This window comes from Bombina bombina, chromosome 4 (assembly GCF_027579735.1).
Source record: "Bombina bombina isolate aBomBom1 chromosome 4, aBomBom1.pri, whole genome shotgun sequence".
NCBI classification, from domain to species: domain Eukaryota; kingdom Metazoa; phylum Chordata; class Amphibia; order Anura; family Bombinatoridae; genus Bombina; species Bombina bombina.
In genome coordinates this window covers 504,962,290-504,988,222 of record NC_069502.1, presented here as the reverse complement: position 1 = coordinate 504,988,222, position 25,933 = coordinate 504,962,290, and positions in this window count along the sequence as shown.

The window sequence follows — 25,933 nt, the reverse complement described above, 5'->3', positions numbered from 1 at the left end:
TAGTAGAACCATCCCACTGGAGTTTCTCACAAACATGGATTACTTTCCACTGCCCTTGAGCTTACCATTCAAAACCATCAATAAAATAAAAAGCAAGCTTGTAAATAACATCAAACCAGCCTTTTGTGATATACAATAGATTTGAAATCCTTTACTTATTAAACTTGACATTCTGCAAGACTTGAAGTACAAAAGCAGAATTTGTAGGCATGCCCTAAGGGCATTGATAATGCTCAATCAATTGCAGATCAGCAAGACAGGCTTACCTTTCTATATAATATCAACCATAAACATTTGCCTTTGTGCATATCAGAAGCCACATACTCATTTTCAGCACATTACATGGTATTTTTCAACTGTGAAATGAAAAGTCAAATATTTTACTCAACCAGTTTTTAGTGAGAGTTTTATAGTCAAAGGCATTCATCACAGAAAAGAGTGATAAGCTTTACCAGTTACACAGCTTCACGGTGATTTCCAATGAGCTGTGAAGCTTCAGCTGCAATTTGACTTCATGCGTGAAGTGACACAAGGACAATCTTGTTGGTTTCTTATAGTACAAAACTGCTATGTGTAACTATGTATTATGATAAGGAGTAAAACTAAGTATGGGTTGTTAATATTGGACATGTCACCCGTCTCTGAAATTAGAATATTTTTAGTTAAAACTTTTAACAGTATCCTTACACATTTTACCATAAATTGGTTGATGGAAAAATTATTTAAAAAAAAATAAATATTATGTTCTAATTTTTAATTACTTACTTTTAATGGAAATATATTAATAGACTAAATTACTCTAGAGGTTTGAAAGGATTCATTGATACTTACTATGTAAGCATATATATTTTCATTGCATATAGGTTCTCTAAAAAAGGACTATTTCTACTTTTATTTGTTTAAATAAAAAAGTGCCTATCTTGAAAAATGTTTTAACACAAAGTCAGCAGTTGCTCATGACTGTATATGTTTGTATATATGTATATATGTGTATATATATATATATATATATATTTAAAACCAGGGCCGCCATCAGGGGGTGAATAGGGGGTGAATAGGGTGATACCTGTCAGGGGCCCAGCGGGCCAGGGGGGCCCCATGAGGCAAGCACAAGTATTATTATTATTTTTTTTATATTTTGGCAGCCACCAGAGGGCGCTACAGCATAGTGCTATTGAGCGTGGGAAATGTCCTTACAAGGAGAAAACATTAGCCTTTGAGAGGATTTCTGAGTTTGCACTAAACCACTATGCACAGTGTGAGACAGAATTGGTACTTCAGTTTGTACAGTGTTAACACTGTTCATACTACTGATTTAATTTTTAAATACATACAAACAAGCCTAAATCCAGCATTTAACCAGATCTAATGGTATGAGACTGAGTACCACAACTTATGGTTCCAGTAAGACCATATAGAGTACAGCACTTTTAAAATCCATAAGTACATCTGACAGATTTGAAGTGGTGCTCTTGGTTGTGGAAAAGGGGGGGGGGACCCCAAACATATGTCAACCTTTCAAAAGTACTTTTCTTCATCTACCCATTCTGACAGATCAATAATGTACAATTTTGAATTCACAGAAGTATTTTTGTTTGCTCATTTAAAAATATAATTCTTTAAAAAGTGATCTCTTCATTTCTGCTATTTTTTTTTTATCATGCATATCACACTGTTGATTTAGGAGATGCAATGTGCAGAAATTTTACCTCCTGTGAGGGTTTCTATGGGTGTCTGTGTTTATGTCTTTGTACTTTTGTTGGTGTCTCTATGAGTGTGTATAAAGCCAGCACAAGGAATTAGGTTGGGAGGGATATCACAAAAGCCATAGCTCAAATCTATAGTATACATATATGGGAGATAGCTAATGTGGTTATTGTGCATAACAACACTGAACTATGGAATGGGACAAAATATTAACTACTAAAAAGAGATGGTATCTAAACAACATAATACAGTAGTTATTTAAAGGAAGCAGAGCCCATTGCAAAGGATAGTGTTGAGCCTATAGATCCATCTTGCCTCACATCTTAATTGCAATTTCTTTCAATCCCCACCTCTACTGAGTGGGGGAATGTGATCAATCAGTCTGAATCTCAAATCAGAGAGAGAATTTTTATCTTCGAGAAAATATCGGGCAACAGGCTGGTCACTTTTGCTCGCTTTGATTGCTGATATAATGGCAGATCAATGGTTGGCAAATCTAGTCCTGGCGTCGTCTTCCATTTTTCCAAAGTAGTATAAACCACATGATCTAATTCCCACATCTACATAATTTTTTGTGCCTCTGCCTTGTGAGTTGAAAGAAGACACCCCGCCGATACTCTGGCATTCACCCCAAATGAACCTTAGGAAATGTGGTTTGCCCCCCTTGAACCCCCCCAGGTGATGGAAAAAAAGATAGTGAAACTTTGTGAATTACAGTGCTTCATATATATGTTTAATGAAGTGACTCACTGCACTCTGAGGAGATTTACCATGTTACATTGGGCTTCACACAAAGCCACTTGGATAATGTCAGCTTTACCCGGGTAATGATAGGATTACCCAATTTTGAACTTTACGCATATATATATACATACACACGGACACACACATATATATATATATATATATATAAATATATATATATATATATATATATATATATATATATATATATATATATAACATATACCAAGTCAGAGCTGGTGAGTCCCTGCAGGAGATCTGGTGGTCAAGTGAGCTTGGTCTCTAGGAAGACCACTGGTCTGTTTACATGCTGCAGCGATTTATACTGTGAATTCCCTGTCACTAAGAAGATAGGCTTACTTAGCCCTGTTTTGCTACACTTATATGAACTGCAAAATTTTGTGGATACATTGTTTACTATTCCAGGTGGAACTTTAACAGATTGTTGATTACGTTGTGCCACATTACTTGGCTATGATATATTTTTAAGTTGCAACATTTATACCGGTGACTTTTATTCAGGGGTCCCTGATATAGGCTCAGTTTATTTTTATTCCCCTAATAAATATTAATTTGATTTATCTCAATATGAGTGTGATGTATACACTGATTTGTTCTTAAAGTTTTTGTATTTGATTGGTTTAATAGGGGGTTGCAGGATTAGGTTTACTGTTAGTGCTCTCTTTGATCAATTTAATTAATTAAACTTCCTGGATCACCAGGATCACCACAATTAATTATACAAGTGCTCACTAGCTGGTTATATATATATATATATATATATATATATATATATATATACAAGGTATATAGTATATGCACTCTCACCAGCCAAATTCAACTTGCCAGGGTGCTCTAATCAGGTATATAGAATATGCAAACCATTATTTTATACATATGTGTGTGTATGTGTATGTATATAGTATAATAATTTATTTATAATTTAATCAACCTGGCATTCAAAATATCTATCATTATAGGCATTACACTTGAAGATCATGTTTCAACTACCTAGTGAATATATATAATTTTTTTTAAAAAAAAAATAGTATATTTTAATGCAATTATCAAAAGTTATATTATATTATGAGACCCATTTAACAAAGTTGGGACAGGCAACAAATTCCAGCTTAGTGGGGAGGAACTAACCCTTAAAAGGACATTAAACACTTTGAGATGGTAATATAAAATGATAAATTGTATATATAAAACAACTCTGCAATATACTTTCATTATTTATTTTGTCCTCTTTGCCTGTAATTCTATTATGAAATTGTGAGATTTTCAGTTCCTGTTAGAAATGGAAGTGCAGAACACTGTTAAATCCAGCACAACCATTGGCTGCACACTCTAATGACCTATGTATAACTGTCCCTAATTGGCCACAGCAGGGAAGGTAACACAAGTTACAACATGGCAGCTCCCAGTGTTTTATAGACACTAAAACATTACACTTATTTTGTCACTTTTTAAACAACTAATGAAACTTTAAAAAATACATCTACATGTTAGTCATGGACTAATCTTTTCTTTGAATGCATCATTCTAACTAGCATGCATTTAGTGTTTAATGTCCTTTTAATAGTGAAGATATTGAGACTATTAATATTTAGGAAGAGTTGGAGAGAGAATATTCAATCTTATGGATTTGGAGGCACTAGTGCAACAGTGGACTTTAAAATGTAAATATACATTTTACCCTGTAACTGCTCAGAGTGAATGTATTAAAATGTACAATAAATTAATTTGTGAGGATTTAGATACATTTTTTAGTTCTGAAAATAGGCATCATATGAAATTTAAAGATAATCCAACACAAGGGGAGAGAATGGCCCTAAAAAGTTTAATGAATGACACAGAGATAGTATTCAGGGTAACTGATAAAGGTGGTTTAGTGGTTCAGAACAAGAAGGAATATAATGTATTAAATTATAAAATAACAAATCTACCTTTGTCTGTCAACCCCACTAAAAGGTATAAGGGAGAGTTATGGAACCTACTAATGGAATAAAAAAGTTTGGCATTTTGAACCAAACAGAGTTTAATTTTGTGTATGAACCTCAACACAAAATAGCCTGCTTTTACCTCCTACCAAAAGTTCACAAAAATAGCAAAAAGACAACTGGAAGGCTGATGGTGTCAGGCATAGGCTCCCTGTGTGATCATTTATATAAATACATTGACTATCATTTATAACCTTTAGTTTTTCAGACAAGAGCAAATTTAAGGGACATAATAGATGTAATTAACAAGTTTGAATAATTGAAATGGGAGAAGGATTTGTATGGGTTACATGCAATGTGTCTATGCTCTACATTAGTATACAACATGACAAAGTAGTATCTAGGGGGAAGGTGGAGTGTGAAAAGGGTATTTTACCGGAAACACAAGTAAAGTTTATTATGGCTGCAATTAACTTTATTTTAACCCCCATTGATTTCCGTTTTATAAAGAAATACAGGGGACAGCGATGGGAACCACTTTTGCCCCATCGTATGCCAAACTATATATGTCTAAAATTGAGGATAATTGCATTTGGACTAAAAACCCTTATAGTGCTAACATCATTAAATATTATCGTTTTATGGATTAAATTATTATAATCTGGCAAAGGAATTTTAACAATATAGATACATTAATGCATTATATTAATAAAAATTATTAAAATCTAAAATACACTTGCAATTATTCTGTGTCATCTATTGACTTCTTAAATCTAACCCTGTTTCAAAACACCTCTAACCAGACCATAGCAGTAAAGAATTTAAAAAAGGTTACAGATAGAAATGGCCTGTTAAATGCGAAGAGTGGACACTTGAAACCGTGGAAAAAGAATATACCAACAGTCCAATTTCAACTAATCAAAAGTATCTGTACTCTATAGGATGATTAAGAAAAAGAAGCAGAGGCGTTATTTGAAAGAAATTGTATATAAGGGTTACAGCCAGGAATCACTAGTACAAATTAAGAAAAAGGTAGATCTTATGGAACAGACAATTCATGTAAATAGAAGGAGAAATTTGGACAACAGGGCAGAGGAGGCATCTAAATTTATTACAAGATATAATACCCAACATCATAATATAAAAAAGATAATGAATAAATATTAGCAAGTATTACTACAAGATCCAGTATTAAAAGATAATTTAGGTTTGGAACCTAAGATTAGAATTAGAAACAACAAAGACCTAAAGAATTTATTGGCACCAATTAAATTTAGGAGAAACAATAGTAATAGTTCTAATCCATTCGAACGATGGGAAGCCAAAGAGGGTCTTTATAAATACAAACATACAAGTTGTGTCATGTGTTCATATGTTAGATCTGATGTGGACAATAACAGCTAGAATACGAGTTTTTGTCGGTAATGGTGTGCGGTACTAAAGAGCCTTTTTTTCTCACCGCTCACTTAAGACAACGCTGGTATTATGAGTTTCCTGCAAGCTGGCGTTAGCCTCAGAAAAGTGAGCGTTGAGAAAAATTTAGCTCCACATCTCTCTGTAATACCAGCATTGCTTACGGTAGCGGTAAGCTGGCTGAACGTGCCATTACCACATAGGAAACAATGGGGCTGAGCTGGCTGAAAAAAAACCTGCAAAAAAGCAGCGTTCAGCTCCTAACGCAGCCCCATCGTTTCCTATGGAGAAATAAAAGTAATGTCTACACCTAACACCCTAACATGAACCCCAAGTCTAAACACCCCTAATCTTCCACTTATTAACGAACAAAGAAAGGCAGCACACACAGATCCAAGTTAAAAATGGAGATTTAATCCAAGCAGAGGACACACAGCATAACACAAAGGGGAAGGGGGCATGGCCTTACGCATTTTGTGCCGTGCGGCACTTACTCATAGGTTAACAGGTAGGTAGGAACAAGGTGAATAAATGCACTGAAACCACCAATTAAATCAAAGGATTTTCACATAGGGGAAACAGCATACTTATAAACACATTACAATGGAAAATCACATACAGTGTAAACAGAAACGATTCACATAATTACTCAAGTGAAATACATAATACCAATCATAGTTGGATATATTTTGATAACATGGCTAAAGTTATCAAAAATATTGAGCAAAATAAGCAATTGAAAGAAAGGACAAAAGGAAAAGATAGGCACAATGTCAGTAATATAGTGAAAAACAAAGAATCACTATAAATAATGTGATTAATGGGCAAATGCTAAAAAATAAATGTTAATGAAGAAAAAGGGTAAAATTGTGATAACCTAACCCTATACTGAATCTTGAGTTGTCAAAATATTGAGTGAGATATGCAGTTTGAAAAAGGAAAAAATGTGCATAATCACAGTAATATAGTGAAAACAAAAAATCACTATGAATTGGAGAAAGGGGTATATTATCTCACATTATGTGGTTCTGCCCAATAATTAAGCAATTTTGGACTAACATATTACAAGTAATAGATAGTAAGGAAGATAGGAAGAAGTTGAATAATTTCCTCACAGCAATATTAAATAATTTGGACTTCAAAGGCAGCAAGCCTAGAAGATACTAATATCAAATTGCTCTTAATAGTGAAAAATGTTTAATTTTAAGTAAATGGAAGACAGTAGAAATCCCCACAAAAGAAGATTGGATTAATAAAGTTAATGAAAATTTGTTGAATGAAGAATATTTTTATTTATATAATAATAATTATGAAATCCATAAGGAAGCAAAGGTTATTTTGGGAAAAGTTAATAAGGGATCCTCCATCTCTCTCTGTGTAATGGGTAAAGGGATGAGAATATTGTTTTTCTTTTTTTCTTTTTTTCTTTTTTTTGTTGATAGTAGATAGGTGATCCATTTTATTATTTGTATGTATGAGTATTTGTTCTTGTATGTGTTTTTAAAACAATTAAAAAAAAAATCACTATGAATGATCTGTTTAATAAACAAGTACCAGATACCAAGTATCAATGAGGAAAATGGGAAATTATAATAGCCTAACCTTATACTGAATAATCCTCTAATCCAATTTTAAATGAGTGATAAATAAAATAGTTTATTCAGTGAAAAAGCTAATATCCCATTCTTTATTCTTTATTCAGACCGTCTGGCTCTATGGTTTTTAATGTAAGAATCCAGAACAGCTCTCTCTTCTGGAGAATTTTATACTTATTACCTCCTCTAGGTGGCAACCTAATAGCATCAATGACCTTGACATTTAAGTTAGAAATATTAGTAAAATGCAGACCATTAAAATGCCTCGCTATGCTCTATTCTTTGACATCTTTCTTAACGGATCTCATATGTTCTCCTACTCTCGACCTAAGACAATGTGAAGTTTGACCTACATATTGGGCCTTATATAGGTTACACTCGAGAAGATACACTACAAAAGAAGAAGAACAATTAGCATAATGGTCAATTTTATTATGTCATGCCTGTGGAAGTGCTATTAAAAGTGTTGCCTTTTTTAATTACTGCACATGTCCCACAGTTAGCAACTAAGCACTGAAAAGTCCCTTTCTGGTCCAGCCAAGTAGCTTGTCCCCGATTGTAATGTCTAGTTACCAAACTCGGGGCAAGTTTATTCCCCAAAGTAGGCGCCCTTCTTGATACAAATTTAATATTGTCAACTGAGGAAGAAAGAATTTCATCTCCCTTTAAAAATATTAAATTCTGTTTTATAAAAAGAAAAATTCTGTGTTCGTGTGATCGCTTTATTTTTTATAGTATCAATTGCTTTATCCTTTACTTCTTGCAAAGCTCTAGAGAGTAATTTTTTATCATATCCTCTAGTTAACAATCTATCAGTGAGCAATGCCGCCTGTTTCTCAAAAAGTGAGTCAGAAGAAGCATTTCTCCTGAGCCTGAGATATTGACTTTTGGGGATTGACTTAATTAAGTGTCTAGGGTGACATGACCTGGCGTGTAAGATGGTATTATACACCGTGGGTTTACGATAAGTATCTGTAATGATTGAATTAGTGTGATGAGAACCCAGTAGTCTGAGATCCAAAAATACCACCTCGGTTCTATCAGTAATGCCTGTAAACTTAAGACCAAACTTATTGTCGTTAATGATCTTTAAAAAATCATCAAAGACAATATCACCTTTGAAAATGAAAATGAGATCATCGATATATCTCATATATAGTTGAATTTGGTCCCTAAAGGGATTCGCGATATCATAGAGAAAGTTGAGTTCCCACCATCCCACAAACAAATTTGCAAACGAGGGGGCAAATTTTGCCCCCATTGCCGTACCACATACTTGCAAAAAATACTTGTTGTCAAACATAAAAAAGTTATGGGACAGTAGGAACTCAACACACTCACATATGAAAATACGATATTCCTCAGAAAACTGGTCCTATGAAGCAAAAAGTATTCTATGGCTTTAATACATAAATGATGAGAGATATTGGAGTAAAGGGATACGACATTTACCACTACCCACCTATAATCTTCAGACCATCCAGTATCTCCCAACAACTTAATGAGGTGACCTGAGTCCCTCAAATAACTACTAAGGCCCTGTACTATGGGCTGAAGAATGGAGTCAACCCACTCTGAATGTGGCTCAAAAAGTGAGCCTATCCCAGATATAATAGGGCGGCCAGGAGGGTTGACAACATCCTTGTGTGTCTTAGGGAGATAGTGGAAGATCAGAGTTAACGGGTATGCGGGTATTAAGTGTGGTTTGTCATTCTGTGAAAAAATCCCTAAGCCAATAGCATCATTGACAAGCTGCATCCAATTTTTATCCTATTCAATCCAGGGGAGTACATTTGAACATGTTCCAGAAGAAAGTTGAAAAAGAAATTCTTTTGCTAAAAGAGAGGGTTAATTCCACTGTCCCAAATAAAAAAAAACTGGTAACTTAACAAGCAAAGAGAGGTCAGCCATCAGGGAACTTGGAGATAACCACGACATTGTCATCAGGTCTTCCGATAAGGGTGGCAATGTTGTGGTTTTAAATAAGTCTGATTATATGACTGAGGCTTACAGACAGTTGAGTGACAATACCACTTACAGAATTTTGAGCTCTAATCCCACTAATGTTTTCAAACATACATTAGAGAAGCTTGTCGATGATGCTATTGAATTAGGGATTTTTTCACAGAATGACAAACCACACTTAATACCCACATACCCATTAACTCCGATCTTCCACTATCTCCCTAAGACACACAAGGATGTTGTCAACCCTCCTGGCCGCCCTATTGTATCTGGGATAGACTTTTTGAGCCACTTTCAGAGTGGGTTGACTCCATTCTTCAGCCCATAGTACAGGGCTTTAGTAGTTATTTGAGGGACTCAGGTCACCTCATTAAGTTGTTGGGAGATACTGGATGGTCTGAAGATTATAGGTGGGTAGTGGTAGATGTCGTATTCAGAGTGTTCTTCACAATATAATGAGGTTTGTGACATTATAAAACAGAATTTAATATTTTTAAAGGGAGATTAAATTCTTTCTTCTTCAGTTGACAATATAAAATTTGTATCAAGAAGGGCGCCTACTTTGGGGAATAAACTTGCCCCGAGTTTGGTAACTAGACATTCCAACCAGGGACAAGCTACTTGGCTGAACCAGAAAAGGACTTTTCAGTGCTTAGTTGCTAACTGTGGGACATGTGCAGTAATTAAAAAAAGCAACACTTTTAATAGCACTTCCACAGGCATGACTTATAATAAAATTGACCATTATGCTAATTGTTCTTCTTCTTTTGTAGTGTATCTTCTCAAGTGTAACCTATGTAAGGCCCAATATGTAGGTCAAACTTCACGTTGTTTTAGGTCGAGAGTAGGAGAACATATGAGCGACGTTAAGAATGATGTCAAAGAATCAAGCATAGCGAGGCATTTTAATGGTCTGCATTTTACTAATATTTCTAACTTAAATGTCAAGGTCATTGATGCTATTAGGTTGCCACCTAGAGGAGGTAATAAGTATAAAATTCTCCAGAAGAGAGAGCTGTTCTGGATTCTTACATTAAAAACCAGAGAGCCAGACGGTCTTAATAAAGAATGAGATATTAGCTTTTTCACTGAATAAACTAATTTATTTATCACTCATTTAAAATTGGATTAGAGGATTATTCAGTATAAGGTTAGGCTATTATAATTTCCCCTTTTCCTCATTGATACTTGGTATCTGGTACTTGTTTATTAAACAGATAATTCATAGTGATTTTTTGTTTTCACTATATTACTGTGATTATGCTCTTTTTTTCTTTGTCAAACTACACATCTCATTCAATATTTTGACAACTCAAGATTCAGTATAGTGTTAGGTTATCACAATTTTACCCTTTTTCTTCATTAACAGTTGTTTTTTAGCATTTGCTCAATAATCACATTATTTATAGTGATTCTTTGTTTTTCACTATATTACTGAGATTGTGCCTATCTTTTCCTTTTGTCCTTTCTTTCAATTGCTTATTTTGCTCAATATTTTGATAAATTTAGCCATATTATCAAAATATATCCAACTATGATTGGTATTATGTATTTCACTTGAGTAATTATGTGAATCGTTTCTGTTTACACTGTATGTGAGTTTCCATTGTAATGTGTTTATAAGTATGCTGTTTCCCCTATGTGAAAATCCTTTGATTTAATTGGTGGTTTCAGTGTATTTATTCACCTTGTTCCTACCAACTTGTTAACCTATGAGTAAGTGCCGCACGGCACGAAACGCGTAAGGCCAAGCCCCCTTCCCCTTCGTGTTATGCTGTGTGTCCTCTGCTTGGATTAAATCTCCGTTTTTATCTTGGATCTGTGTGTGCTGCCTTTCTTTGTTCATATACATAATTGGGACCTGCTCTATCCCTTTGCATAAGGTGGGCACCTCAATACTGATTGACTTTTTCACATGCAGTTTGGTAGAAAAAGCCTTTTTCTGCATGTGTTTCTAATACTTACCTTGGGATCACCGGGCTGATTTTTGGAAGTGTCCTGGAGCCGTGCTGTTTCCTTCCTCTACACTTATTAACCCCTAATCTGCCATCCCCGACATCGTTGCCACCTGCATAATATTATTAACCCCTAATCTGCCGCTCTGGACACCGCCGCCACCTACATTATACTAATGAACCCCTAATCTACTGCCCCAAACCCTACATTATATTTATTAACCCCTAATCTGCCCCCCCAACATCGCCGCAACTATATTAAATTTATTAACCCCTAATCTGCCGCCGCCACTGTAATAAATTTATTAACCACTAAACCTAAGTCTAACCCTAACCCTAACCCCCCCTAACTTAAATATAATTTAAATACATCTAAATAAATTATTCCTATTTGAAACTAAATACTTAACTATAAAATAAACCCTAAGATAGCTACAATATAACTAATAGTTACATTGTAGCTATCTCAGGGTTTATTTTTATTTTACAGGCAAGTTTGTATTTATTTTAAATAGGTACAATAGTTATTAAATAGTTATTAACTATTTAATAACGACCTAGCTAAAATAAGTACAAATTTACCTTACTTAACCTACGTTACAATTACACCTAACACTACACTATCATTAAATTAATTACATAAAATACCAACAATTAATTACAATTAAATTAAATAAACTAAATTATAAAAACAACAAACACTAAATTACAGAAAATAAAAAAGAAATTTCAAATGTTTAAACTAATTACACCTAGGTACATTGTAGCTATCTCAGGGTTTATTTTTATTTTACAGGCAAGTTTGTATTTATTTTAAATAGGTACAATAGTTATTAAATAGTTATTAACTATTTAATAACGACCTAGCTAAAATAAGTACAAATTTACCTTACCTAACCTACGTTACAATTACACCTAACACTACACTATCATTAAATTAATTACATAAAATACCAACAATTAATTACAATTAAATTAAATAAACTAAATTATAAAAACAACAAACACTAAATTACAGAAAATAAAAAAGAAATTTCAAATGTTTAAACTAATTACACCTAATTGTAGGTATTTTATGTAATTAATTTAATGATAGTGTAGTGTTAGGTGTAATTGTAACTTAGGTTAGGGTTTATTTTAGAGGTAAATGTGTAATTATTTTAACTAGGTCATTATTAAATAGTTAATAACTATTTAATAACTATTGTACCTAGTTAAAATAAATACAAACTTACCTGTAAAATAAAAATAAACCCTGAGATAGCTACAATGTAACTATTAGTTATATTGTAGCTATCTTACGCCTAGATTTAGAGTTCTGCGTTAGCCGTCCAAACCAGCGTTAGGGAGTCCTAATGCTAGTTTTTACCGCCCGCTGGTATTTAGAGTCAGTCAGGAAAGGGTCTAATGCTCACTTTCCAGCCGCGATTTTTCCATACCGCAGATCCCCTTACGCCAATTGCGTATCCTATCTTTTCAATGGGATCTTTCTAACGCTGGTATTTAGAGTCTTGGCTGAAGTGAGCGTTAGAAATCTAACGACAAGACTCCAGCCACAGAAAAAAGCCAGGAGTTAAGAGCTTTCTGGGCTAACGCCGGTTCATAAAGCTCTTAACTACTGTGCTCTCAAGTACACTAACACCCATAAACTATCTATGTGCCCCTAAACCGAGGCCCCCCCACATCGCCGCCACTCTATTAAATATTTTTAACCCCTAATCTGCCGACCGCACACCGCCGCCACCTACATTATCCCTATGTACCCCTAATCTGCTGCCCCTAACATCGCCGACCCCTACATAATATTTATTAACCCTAATCTGCCCCCCAAACGTTGCCGCTACCTTACCTACACTTATTAACCCCTAATCTTCCAACCGGACCTTGCCGCTACTCTAATAAATGTATTAACCCCTAATCCGTCGCACTCCCGCCTCGCAAACACTATAATAAATAGTATTAACCCCTAATCTGCCCTCCCTAACATCGCCGACACCTAACTTCAAGTATTAACCCCTAATCTGCTGACCGGACCTCTCCGCTACTCTAATAAATGTATTAACCCCTAAAGCTAAGTCTAACCCTAACCCTAACACCCCCATAAATTAAATATAATTTTAATCTAACAAAATAAAATAAATCTTATTAAATAAATTATTCATATTTAAAGCTAAATACTTACCTGTAAAATAAACCCTAATATAGCTACACTATAAATAATAATTATATTGTAGCTATTTTAGGATTAATATTTATTTTACAGGCAAATTTGTATTTATTTTAACCAGGTAAAATAGCTATTAAATAGTTAATAACTATTTAATAGCTACCTAGATAAAATAATTACAAAATTACCTGTAAAATAAATCCTAACCTAAGTTACAATTAAACATAACACTACACTATCAATAAATAAATTAAATAAACTAACTACAATTATCTACAATTAAATCAACTAAACTAAATTACAAAAACAAACAAACACTAAATTACAAAAAAAAAACAAACACTAAATTACAAAAAAATAAAAAAGATTACAAGAATTTTAAACTAATTACACCTACTCTAAGCCCCCTAAAAAAATAACAAAGCCCCCCAAAATAAAAAAAAATGCTGCTTGGATGAAGATGTCTGCCGGTCCGGATCTCCTCTTCTGCCCGGATAGGATGAAGACTTTGGACCCTCTGGAGGAGCTCGTCTTGCCGGATAGGAGGAAGACTTCAGACCCTCTTCTGGACGGATCGGTTATACCCGCGTGGTGAAGACAAGGTAGGAAGATCTTCATGGGGCTTAATGTTAGGTTTATTTAAGGGGGTTTGGGTTAGATTAGGGGTATGTGGGTGGTGGGTTGTAATGTTGGGGGGGTATTGTATGTTTTTTTTACAGGCAAAGAGCAGAATTTTTTGGGGCATGCCCCGCAAAAGGCCCTTTTAAGGGCTGGTAAGGTAAAAGAGCTTTACAATTTTTATTTTAGTATAGGGTAGGGCATTTTTTTTATTTTTGGGGGCTTTGTTATTTTTTTAGGGGGCTTAGAGTAGGTGTAATTAGTTTAAAATTCTTGTAATCTTTTTTTATTTTTTTGCAATTTAGTGTTTGTTTGTTTTTGTAATTTAGTGTTTGTTTGTTTTTGTAATTTAGTTTAGTTCATTTAATTGTAGATAATTGTAGATAGTTTATTTAATTTATTTATTGATAGTGTAGTGTTAGGTTTAATTGTAACTTAGGTTAGGATTTATTTTACAGGTAATTTTGTAATTATTTTATCTAGGTAGCTATTAAATAGTTATTAACTATTTAATAGCTATTGTACCTGGTTAAAATAAATACAAATTTGCCTGTAAAATAAATATTAATCCTAAAATAGCTACAATATAATTATTATTTATATTGTAGCTATATTAGGGTTTATTTTACAGGTAGATTTAAATAGGAATAATTTATTTAATAAAATTTATTGCGGCGGTGTACGGAGTGGCAGATTAGGGGTTAAAAATAATATGCAAGGGTCAGCGATAGCGGGGGCGGCAGATTAGGGGTTAATAAGTGTAAGTTTAGGGGCGTTTAGACTCAGGGTTCTAACGGGGGTCTAACGCTCACTTTCCAGCCGCGACTTTTCCATACCGCAGATCCCCTTACGTCAATTGCGTATCCTATCTTTTCAATGGAATATTTCTAATGCCGGTATTTAGAGTCTTGGCTGAAGTGAGCGTTAGAACTCTAACGACAAGACTCCAGCCGCAGAAAAATGTCAAGAGTTAAGAGCTTTATGGGCTAACTCCGGTTCATAAAGCTCTTAACTACTGTGCTCTAAAGTACACTAACACCAATAAACTACCTATGTACCCCTATACCGAGGTCCCCCCACATCGCCGCCACTCTAATAAAAATTTGTAACCCCTAATCTGCCGACCGCACACCGCCGCAACCTACATTATCCCTATGTACCCCTAATCTGCTGCCCCTAACATCGCCAACCCCTATATTATATTTATTACCCCCTAATCTGCCCCCCCCAACGTCGCCACTACCTACCTATACTTATTAACCACTAATCTGCCGACCGGACCTCACCGCCAGTATAATAAATGTATTAACCCCTAAACCGCCTCATTCCCGCCTCAAAAACCCTATAATAAATAGTATTAACCCCTAATCTGCCCTCCCTCACATCGCCGACACCTAACTTCAAGTATTAAACCCTAATCTGCCGACCGGAACTAGCCGCTACTATAATAAATGTATTAACCCCTAAAGCTAAGTCTAACCCTAACCCTAACACCCCCCTATGTTAAATTTAATTTAAATCTAACTAAATAAAATAAATCTTATTAAATAAATTAATCCTATTTAAAGCTAAATACTTACCTGTAAAATAAACCCTAATATAGCTACACTATAAATAATAATTATATTGTAGCTATTTTAGGATTAATATTTATTTTACAGGCAAATTTGTATTTATTTTAACCAGGTAAAATAGCTATTAAATAGTTAATAACTATTTAATAGCTACCTAGATAAAATAATTACAAAATTACCTGTAAAATAAATCCTAACCTAAGTTACAATTAAACATAACACTACACTATCAATAAATAAATTAAATAAACTACCTACAATTATCTACAATTAAATCAACTAAACTAAATTACAAAAACAAACAAACACTAAAATACAAAAACAAACACTAAATTACAAAAAATAAAAAATGATTACAAGAATTTTAAACTAATTACACCTACTCTAAGCCTCCTAAAAAATAACAAAGGCCCCCAAAATAAAAAAATGCCCTACCCTAAACTAAAATAAAAAGTTTACAGCTCTTTTACCTTACCAGCCCTTAAAAGGGCCTTTTGCTGGGCATGCCCCAAAGAAAACAGCTCTTTTGCCTGTAAAAAAACATACAATACCCCCCCAACATTACAACCCACCACCCACATACCCCTAATCTAACCCAAACCCCCACTTAAAAAATCTAACACTAAGCCCCTGAAGATCTTGTCTTCACCACGCCGGGTATCACCGATCCGTCCAGAAGAGGGTCCGAAGTCTTCATCCTATCCACCAAGAAGAGGTCCAGAAGAGGCTCTGAAGTCTTCATCCTATCCGGCAAGAAGAGGAGATCCGGACCGGCAAACATCTTCATCCAAGTGGCATCTTCTATCTTCATCCATCCGACGAGGTGCGGCTCCATCTTCAAGACCTCCGGCGCGGAACATCCTATTCTCCTGACGACTAGACGACGAATGAAGGTTCCTTTAAGGGACGTCATCCAAGATGGTGTCCCTCGAATTCCTATTGGCTGATAGGATTCTATCAGCCAATCGGAATAAAGCTAGTAAAAAATCTGATTGGCTGATTGAATCAGCCAATCAGATTCAAGTTCAATCCGATTGGCTGATCCAATCAGCCAATCAGATTGAGCTTGCATTCTATTGGCTGATCGGAACAGCCAATAGAATGCCCGGCTGGGTGAAGACGTCTCAAGGTAGGGTGATCTTCAGGGGGTTAGTGTTAGGTTTTATTAAGGGGGGATTGGGTGGGTTTTAGAGTAGGGTTGGGTGTGTGGGTGGTGGGTTTTTATGTTGGGGGGGTATTTTTTTCTTACAGGTAAAAGAGCTGATTACTTTGGGGCAATGCCCCGCAAAAGGCCCTTTTAAGGGCTATTTGTAATTTAGATAAAGGGTAGGGTTTTTTTTTATTTTGGGGGGCTTTTTTATTTTATTAGGGGGATTAGATTAGGTGTAATTAGTTTAACCCCTTAACGACTGAGGACGTGCAGGGTACGTCCTCAGAAAAAAGGCAGTTAACGCCTGAGAACGTACCCTGCACGTCCTCAGTGTGGAAAGCAGCTGGAAGCGATCCTGATCACTTCCAGCTGTTTTCCGGTTATTGCAGGATGCCTCGATATTGAGGCATCCTGCAATAACATTTTTTACCCCTCCGGTGCAGAGAGGGCCACATTCGTTGGTGGGTGGGAGCTGAAGTGGGAGGTGGGTGGGCGGCCATCGATGGCTTCTTGGTCAGAGAGGGGGGGCGGTATCGGGGGCGGTATCGCCGGGGGCGCGCACGGGCGCGCGCGCGTGCACGGGGGGTGGTGGGCGGGCGCGTGCACGGGGAGGGAGCGGGTGGGAACCACTTACACTACAGAAACGGTTTTTTTATTATGGGGAGAAAGGAGGGATAAAATCCCTGATTAAAGTCATCTAAGGGATCTGGGAGGGGGTGGGGGATTAGTCTTGGGGGGGGGGAAGCTACACTGCAGAAAAACCAAAAATAAAAAAAAATAAAACATTTTTACATGCAAACTGGGTACTGGCAGACAGCTGCCAGTACCCAAGATGGCCCCCAATAAGGCAGAGGGGGAGGGTTAGAGAGCTGTTTTGGGGGGGATCAGGGAGGTTGGGGGCTAAGGGGGGGAATCTTACACAGCAGCATATGTAAATATGCTATATATAAAAAAAGGATACCTTTTATTTTAGTACTGGCAGACTTTCTGCCAGTACTTAAGATGGCGGGGACAATTTTTGGGGAGGGGGAGGAAAGAGAGCTCTTTGGGAGGGATCAGGGGGTCTGATGTGTCAGATGGGAAGCTGATCTCTACACTAAAGCTAAAATTAACCCTGCAAACTCCATACAAGCTACCTAATTAACCCCTTCATTGCTGGGCATAATTCACGTGTTGTGCGCAGTGGCATTTAGCGGCCTTCTAATTACCAAAAAGCAACACCAAATCCATATATGTCTGCTATTTTTGAACAAAGGAGACCACAGAGAAGCATTTACAACCATTTGTGCCATAATTGCACAAAATGTTTGTAAATGATTTCAGTGAGAAATCTAAAATTTTGAAAAATTTAACGTTTTTCTTTATTTGATCGCATTTGACGGTGAAATGGTGGCATGAAATATACCAAAATGGGCGTAGATCAATACTTTGGGTTGTCTACTACACTACACTAAAGCTAAAATTACCCCAAAAAGCTCCCTACATGCTCCCTTATTAACCCCTTCCCTGCTGTGCATAATACACGCATGGTGCGCAGTGGCATTTAGCGGCCTTCTAATTACCAAAAAGCAACGTCAAAGCCATATATGTCTGCTATTTCTGAACAAAGGGGATTCCAGAGAAAAATTTACAACCATTTATGCCATAATTGCACAAGCTGTTTGTAAATAATTTCAGTGAGAATCCTAAAGTTTGTGAAAAAATTTGTGAAAAAGTGAACAATTTTTTTTATTTGATCGCATTTGGTGGTGAAATGGTGGCATGAAATATACCAAAATGGGCCTAGATCAATACTTTGGGATGTCTTCTAAAAAAATATATATACATGTCAAGGGATATTCAGGTATTCCTGACAGATATCAGGGTTCCAATGTAACTAGCGCTCATTTTGAAAAAAAGTGGTTTGGAAATAGCAAAGTGCTACTTATATTTATTGCCCTATAACTTGCAAAAAAAAGCAAAGAACGTGTAAACATTGGGTATTTCTAAACTCTGGACAAAATTTAGAAATTATTTAGCATGGGTGTTTTTAGGTGGTTGTAGATGTGTAACAGATTTTGGGGGACAAAGTTAGAAAAAGTGTGTTTTTTTCAATTTTTTCCTCATATTTTATATTTTTTTTTATAGTAAATGATAAGATATGATGAAAATAATGGTATCTTTAGAAAGTCCATTTAATGGCGAGAAAAACGGTATATAATATGTGTGGGTACAGTAAAAGAGTAAGAGGAAAATTACAGCTAAACACAAACACTGCAAAAATGTAAAAATAGCCTTGGTCCCAAATGGACAGAAAATGGAAAAGTGCTGTGGTCATTAAGGGGTTAAACATTTGTAATTTCTTTTTATTTTCTGTAATTAAGTGTTTGTTGTTTTTTGTAATTTAGTTTATTTAATTTAATTGTAATTAATTGTAGGTATTTTATGTAATTAATTTAATGATAGTGTAGTGTTAGGTGTAATTGTAACTTAGGTTAGGGTTTATTTTACAGGTAAATTTGTACTTATTTTAGCTAGGTCGTTATTAAATAGTTAATAACTATTTAATAACTATTGTACCTAGTTAAAATAAATACAAACTTGCCTGTAAAATAAAATTAAACCCTGAGATAGCTACAATGTAACTATTAGTTATATTGTAGCTATCTTAGGGTTTATTTTATAGGTATTTAGTTTTAAATAGGAATAATTTATTTTGATGTATCTCTATGTAAAAAAGGAAGATATTTTACCTCACAATTTCCTCAGCACAGCAGTGTAAGTTCTGTGTAAAAAGTTATACTCAATTGCTCCCAGCTGCAGGTAAAAAAAAATAAAAAATGAAGAATTGAACCGCAGCCAATCAGCATCAGCAGTGCTGAGGTCATGAACTCTTTTACTGTGATCTCATGAGATTTGACTTAACTCTCATGAGATTTCATAGTAAGCTTCCTTTAACCTGAATAGGGAAATAATATGAGAGTGCACAAGGCTCATCCCCTAAGCTGTCCCAGGACAGACATACTAATATGCTGCTTAGAAATCCTTTACAATGGGATGTGGCTACTGAGGAACTTTTGAGGTAAAATATATTTCTTTTTTACATAGAGATGTTCAGGTGATATTTTCTAGTCAGCTTTTTACAGCTATGCTGCATCACTTTCAAGTGTTTAAACATTTGGGTATTATGGCCCTTTAAGTAAGATATCTTTGGGCTAGTTAATTAAAGAGAGGGGAGTAGGGCATTAGCAGAGTTTTGTGAAATGGTTTCCAATATGAATTGCATATTGTAATAAAAGTCTAGCTTTCTGATGGAAAAATAAAAATATTTCTCCAAAGCTAGGTTATGTGAGAATTGTGTTTTCCATTCTGCAACTTTCGGGGTGCTTGCCTGTTTCCACAATTGTGAGATCAGTTGTTTGGCACTTTTAATAGTTAAGTGTAGCATTTTGGAGTGTGCCTTAGTCTGTAATTTAGGGGTTTCATTTAGCAAGAAAATCAGGGGATTGTGAGGCAAATCAAAACCCCAGATAAGATTTATTTGGGTGTGTATAGATTTCCAAAAATTCTGAACCAGGGGGCATGATCCCCAAATATGATAAAGGGACCTGGTTTGCTTAAATTTTTTCCAACATTGGTCCGATGCCTGTGGGAATATATATTTGAGTCTTTGAAGTGTTAAGTACAATCTCATTAACAGCTAGATTTCGAGTTCTGAGGCCAAAGGGGTGCGTTAGCTACGCGTGCTTTTTTTCCCCCGCACCTTTTAAATACTGCTGGTATTTAGAGTTCACAGAATGGCTGCGTTAGGCTCCAAAAAAGGAGCGTAGAGCATATTTACCGCCACTGCAACTCTAAATACCAGCGTTGCTTACGGACGCGGCCAGCTTCAAAAACGTGCTCGTGCACGATTCCCCCATAGAAAACAATGGGGCAGTTTGAGCTGAAAAAAAACTAACACCTGCAAAAAAGCAGCGTTCAGCTCCTAACGCAGCCCCATTGTTTACTATGGGGAAACACTTCCTATGTCTGCACCTAACACCCTAACATGTACCCCAAGTCTAAACACCCCTAACCTTACACTTATTAACCCCTAATCTGCCGCCCCCGCTATCGCTGACACCTGCATATTTTTTTAACCCCTAATTTGACGCTCCGTATACCGCCGCAACCTACATTATACCTATGTACCTCTATTCTGCTGCCCCTAACACCGCCGACCCCTATATTATATTTATTAACCCCTAATCTGCCCCCCACAACGTCACCGCCAACTACCTACAATAATTAACCCCTAATCTGCCGATCGGATCTCGCCGCTAGTCTAATAAATGGATTAACCCCTAAAGCTAAGTCTAACCCTAACACTAACACCCCCCTAAGTTAAATATAATTTAAATCTAACTAAATAAATTAACTCTTATTATATAAATTATTCCTATTCAAAGCTAAATACTTACCTGCAAAATAAACCCTAATATAGCTACAATATAAATTATAATTATATTGTAGCTATTTTAGGATTAATATTTATTTTACAGGCAACTTTGTAATTATTTTAAACAGGTACAATAGCTATTAAATAGTTAATAACTATTTAATAGCTAAAATATTTAAAATAATTACAAAATTACCTGTAAAATAAATCCTAACCTAAGTTACAATTAAACCTAACACTACACTATCAATAAATAAATTAAATACAATATCTACAATTATCTACAATTAAACCTAACACTACACTATCAATAAATTAATTAAATACAATACCTAATCGGAACAGCCAATAGAATGCGAGCTCAATCTGATTGGCTGATCGGATCAGCCAATCGGATTGAACTTGAATCTGATTGGCTGATTCCATCAGCCAATCAGAATTTTCCTATCTTAATTCCGATTGGCTGATAGAATCCTATCAGCCAATCGGAATTCGAGGGACGCCATCTTGGATGACGTCCCTTAAAGGAACCGTCATTCATCGGGAAGTCGTCTGTGAAGATGGATGGATCCGCGCTGGAGGTCTTGAAGATCAGCCGGTCGTCATCGGATTGAAGAACATAGAAGATGCGGCTTGGAAGAAGATGTTTGCCGGTCCGTATGTCCTCTTCTGCCCGCTTGGATCAAGACTTCAGCCGGAGGATGGACGTCACTCTTCAGCCCCCGCTTGGGCTTGGATCAACACTTCGGAGGCTTGGATCAAGACTTCCGAGGACGGATCGGTGAACCTGGCATGGTGAAGATAAGGTAGGAAGATCTTCAGGGGCTTAGTGTTAGGTTTATTTAAGGGGGGTTTGGGTTAGATTAGGGGTATGTGGGTGGTGGTTTGTAATGTTGGGGGGGGTATTGTATGTTTTTTTTTACAGGCAAAAGAGCTGAATTCTTTGGGGCATGCCCCGCAAATGGCCCTTTTCAGGGCTGGTAAGGTAAAAGAGCTTTGAACTTTTTTAATTTAGAATAGGTTAGGGCATTTTTTTATTTTGGGGGTCTTTGTTATTTTATTAGGGGGCTTAGAGTAGGTGTAATTAGTTTAAAATTGTTGTTATATTTTTCTAATGTTTGTAAATATTTTTTTAATTTTTGTAACTTATTTATTTTTTATTTTTTGTACTTTAGTTAGTTTATTTAATTGTAGTTATTTGTAGGTATTGTATTTAATTAATTTATTGATAGTGTAGTGTTAGGTTTAATTGTAGATAATTGTAGGTATTTTATTTAATTTATTTATTGATCGTGTTAGGTTTAATTGTAACTTGGGTTAGAATTTATTTTACAGGTAATTTTGTAATTATTTTAACTATTTTTGCTATTGTACCTGGTTAAAATAATTACAAAGTTGCCTGTAAAATAAATATTAATCCTAAAATAGCTACAATATAATTTTAATTTATATTATAGCTATATTAGGATTTATTTTACAGGTAAGTATTTAGCTTTAAATAGGAATAATTTATTTAATAAGAGTTAATTTATTTTGTTAGATAAAAATTATATTTAACTTAGGGGGGTGTTAGGGTTAGAATTAACTTTAGGGGTTAAAAAATTTATTATAGTAGTGGTGAGCTCCGGTCGGCAGATTAGGGGTTAATGCTTGAAGTTAGGTGTCCGTGATGTTAGGGAGGGCAGATTAGGGGTTAATACTATTTATTATAGAGTTATTGAGGCGGGAGTGAGGCGGATTAGGGGTTAATAACTTTATTATAGTAGCGGTGCGGTCCGCTCGGCAGATTAGGGGTTAATAAGTGTAGGTAGGTGGCGGCGACGTTAAGGGGGGGCAGATTAGGGGTTAATAAGTATAATATAGGTGTCGGCGGTATTAGGGGCAGCAGATTAGGGGTACATAGGGATAACTTAGCTGGCGGCAGTGTACGGAGCGGCAGATTAGGGGTTAAAAAATTTAATAGAGTGGCGGCGATGTGGGGGTACCTCAGTTTAGGGGTACATAGGTAATTTATGGGTGTTAGTGTACTTTAGAGCACAGTAGTTAAGAGCTTTATAAACCGGCGTTAGCCCAGAAAGCTCTTAACTCCTGTTTTTTTTTCTGCGGCTGGAGTTTTGTCGTTAGATTTCTAACGCTCACTTCAGCCACGACTCTAAATACCGGCGTTAGAAAGATCCCATTGAAAAGATAGGATACGCAAATGGCGTAGGGGGATCTGCGGTATGGAAAAGTCGCAGCTGTAAAGTGAGCATTAGACCCTTTCCTGACTGACTCCAAATACCAGAGGGTGGTAAAAACCAGCGTTAGGAGCCTCTAACGCTGGTTTTGACGGCTACCGCCCAACTCTAAATCTAGCCGTTAGAGTTTATAATTATTTTCTAAAAGTAAGCTAGAGGATGATGATTTGGCTATTTTAGTAAATATGTTCCACTCTTTTGTGGACACTGCCACGGAAGGTTAGGAATCTTGTGGAGGGTTAATGAGTAGGTTGTAAATAAGAGATATTAAATGTTAAGGGGCTGTCAGTCGCACTACATAAGAGTTCTAAAGTAGTTCAGGGAGGCATTAGTAGGTTTTTATTCTTAAGAGGCAAAAATACCTTCACCTACGCTTTGCAATACTATTTTTAAGGATTCTGTTAAGGTATAAATTGGGATTAATCCATGAATATCATGGTTAGTTGTTAAAATGACCTAAAGTAGGTAGGACAAAAACAGGTGGTCAGCGAATATATAGTCGAGGCGAGAATATGATCTATTGTGATTGGAAAAGAGTAAAAAGTTAAAAATGTAGTCCGTTGTGTCGGGGTGTACATTTCTCCAGGTATTGTGTATGGACAGTAACATGTATATTTGCCCATATTGATTTCAATTTTTTTTTAGAGATATTAATATTTTGGTTTGAGCTATCTTGTGGTGGTTTCAGAGGGACATAAATATCTCCTTCTATGAGATCCTTTTGAAAGTGGGATTGTTAATTTGGCCATTTGTTGGAAAAAATGGTATTGGGTACATTTGGGGCATAGATGTTAACCAATGTTATTGGCCTACCATAAAGAAGGCCCTGTAAACCGAAATATCTGCCCTCTTAGTCTTTTTCCATGTATTGAAGTTGGAAGGGGACTGTGGAAAAATACTCTAACTCCATTAATTTTCTTTGAGGGATGGCTGTGAAATGTAAGGGGTAGTTGGAGGAAAAGTAGAAAGGTTCTGAACCCTTTTTAAAATGAGTTTCCTGCAAGAAAACTATGTCATTGTGAATGTGTTTAAAGTCAACAAAGGCAGTAAAAAGTTTGTGTGGGATGTTGAATCCTTTTACATTTTGTGTAAAGAATGTAAGAGATGGTGCCTGCATATTAGCCATATTCACATGGAAAATGATAATTGTGAAAAAGGATCCTTAGTATACATAGGACATAAGGCTTGCGAGGTCCAACAGTGTCCAAATAACAGTAACAATAATAACAATAGGGAACAAATAATAAGGTACATAACAAGATCAGTAGCAATAATGATGAAATTAAAATCGTTATCTCTGGATGAGTGTCTGAGTTTGGCAACTCAGTAATAATGAGTAAACAGGGAGGAAACCCTGTCCTGTATAGACATGTGTTCAAGGGTGAAGATGAGAAGCACATAGCGTTAGTGATTTGAAAACGTCCTGATAAAGAAGAAAGACATTGTATAGAGATCTGCATGTGTGACCACACTCCAGGGTTATAACAATGTGGGATATATGCCATAGGTGGATTCAGAAGTCATGAGGATAACAGTAAATGAGGTTGCTACAGTGGTTATGAGTGAGCATCAATGGCCCTAGGCATACAGGAATGGGTCTGTTCAAATGCTAGATTGTGCATGTTTTCCATTGCATGCTATTTTTTCACTGCTGTGATCAGAAGGATTTAATTAAGGGGTGGAGTCTGAATTAAAGGATTGCCTTACCCTTGATGATCTTAATAAGCTGCTAGAATTGACCATTTAAACAGTAGCTGAACTCCGCAGCATCTTGGAGGTCCGGAAGCGCAAGAAGTTTTAAAGCAATGAGGAGGATTATTCAATGAGCTACTGTTCTTCTAGACAAAGATTATTATGTTTATGAGATTACATCTCAATTATCTGATAAGGATGTATACTGCCGTTTACCTTATAATCCCATTTTTAATATCCAGAAAGAAACCAAAAGTAAAGTCTTGTGTGCCTTTAAGAATGGCCTAATTGGCAAGAAAGAGGTATCTTTTCTGATTTGTGAACATGGAAAACACCTGTTTTATATACTGTACCTTGCAAAAGGTTATATTGGTTGCCCTATATTGTCTAGTATATGGTCAGTATGTTCCAACATCTCCATATATTTAGATCACATTTTGAGACCATTTGTAGGACTATCTAGTTTATATATTAAGGATACCGGTGATTTTTTTTATTAAATTAAGGGACTTTACTGTCTCTACAGATAAGGTGATCTTATATACTGTGGATGTTTCTAGCTTGTACACCACCATTACCCATACTTCTGGAATAGGAGCTGTTAAGAAAGTTTTATAACAATTCAGCAATTTCAATAGTTGTCAGATTGAATTTATTCTTGATCTTTTAGAGATTGTATTGAGATGCAACTATTTCTTATTTCAAGACCATTATTACCTTCAGCTGCAAGAAACAGCCATGGTTTCCAATGTCACA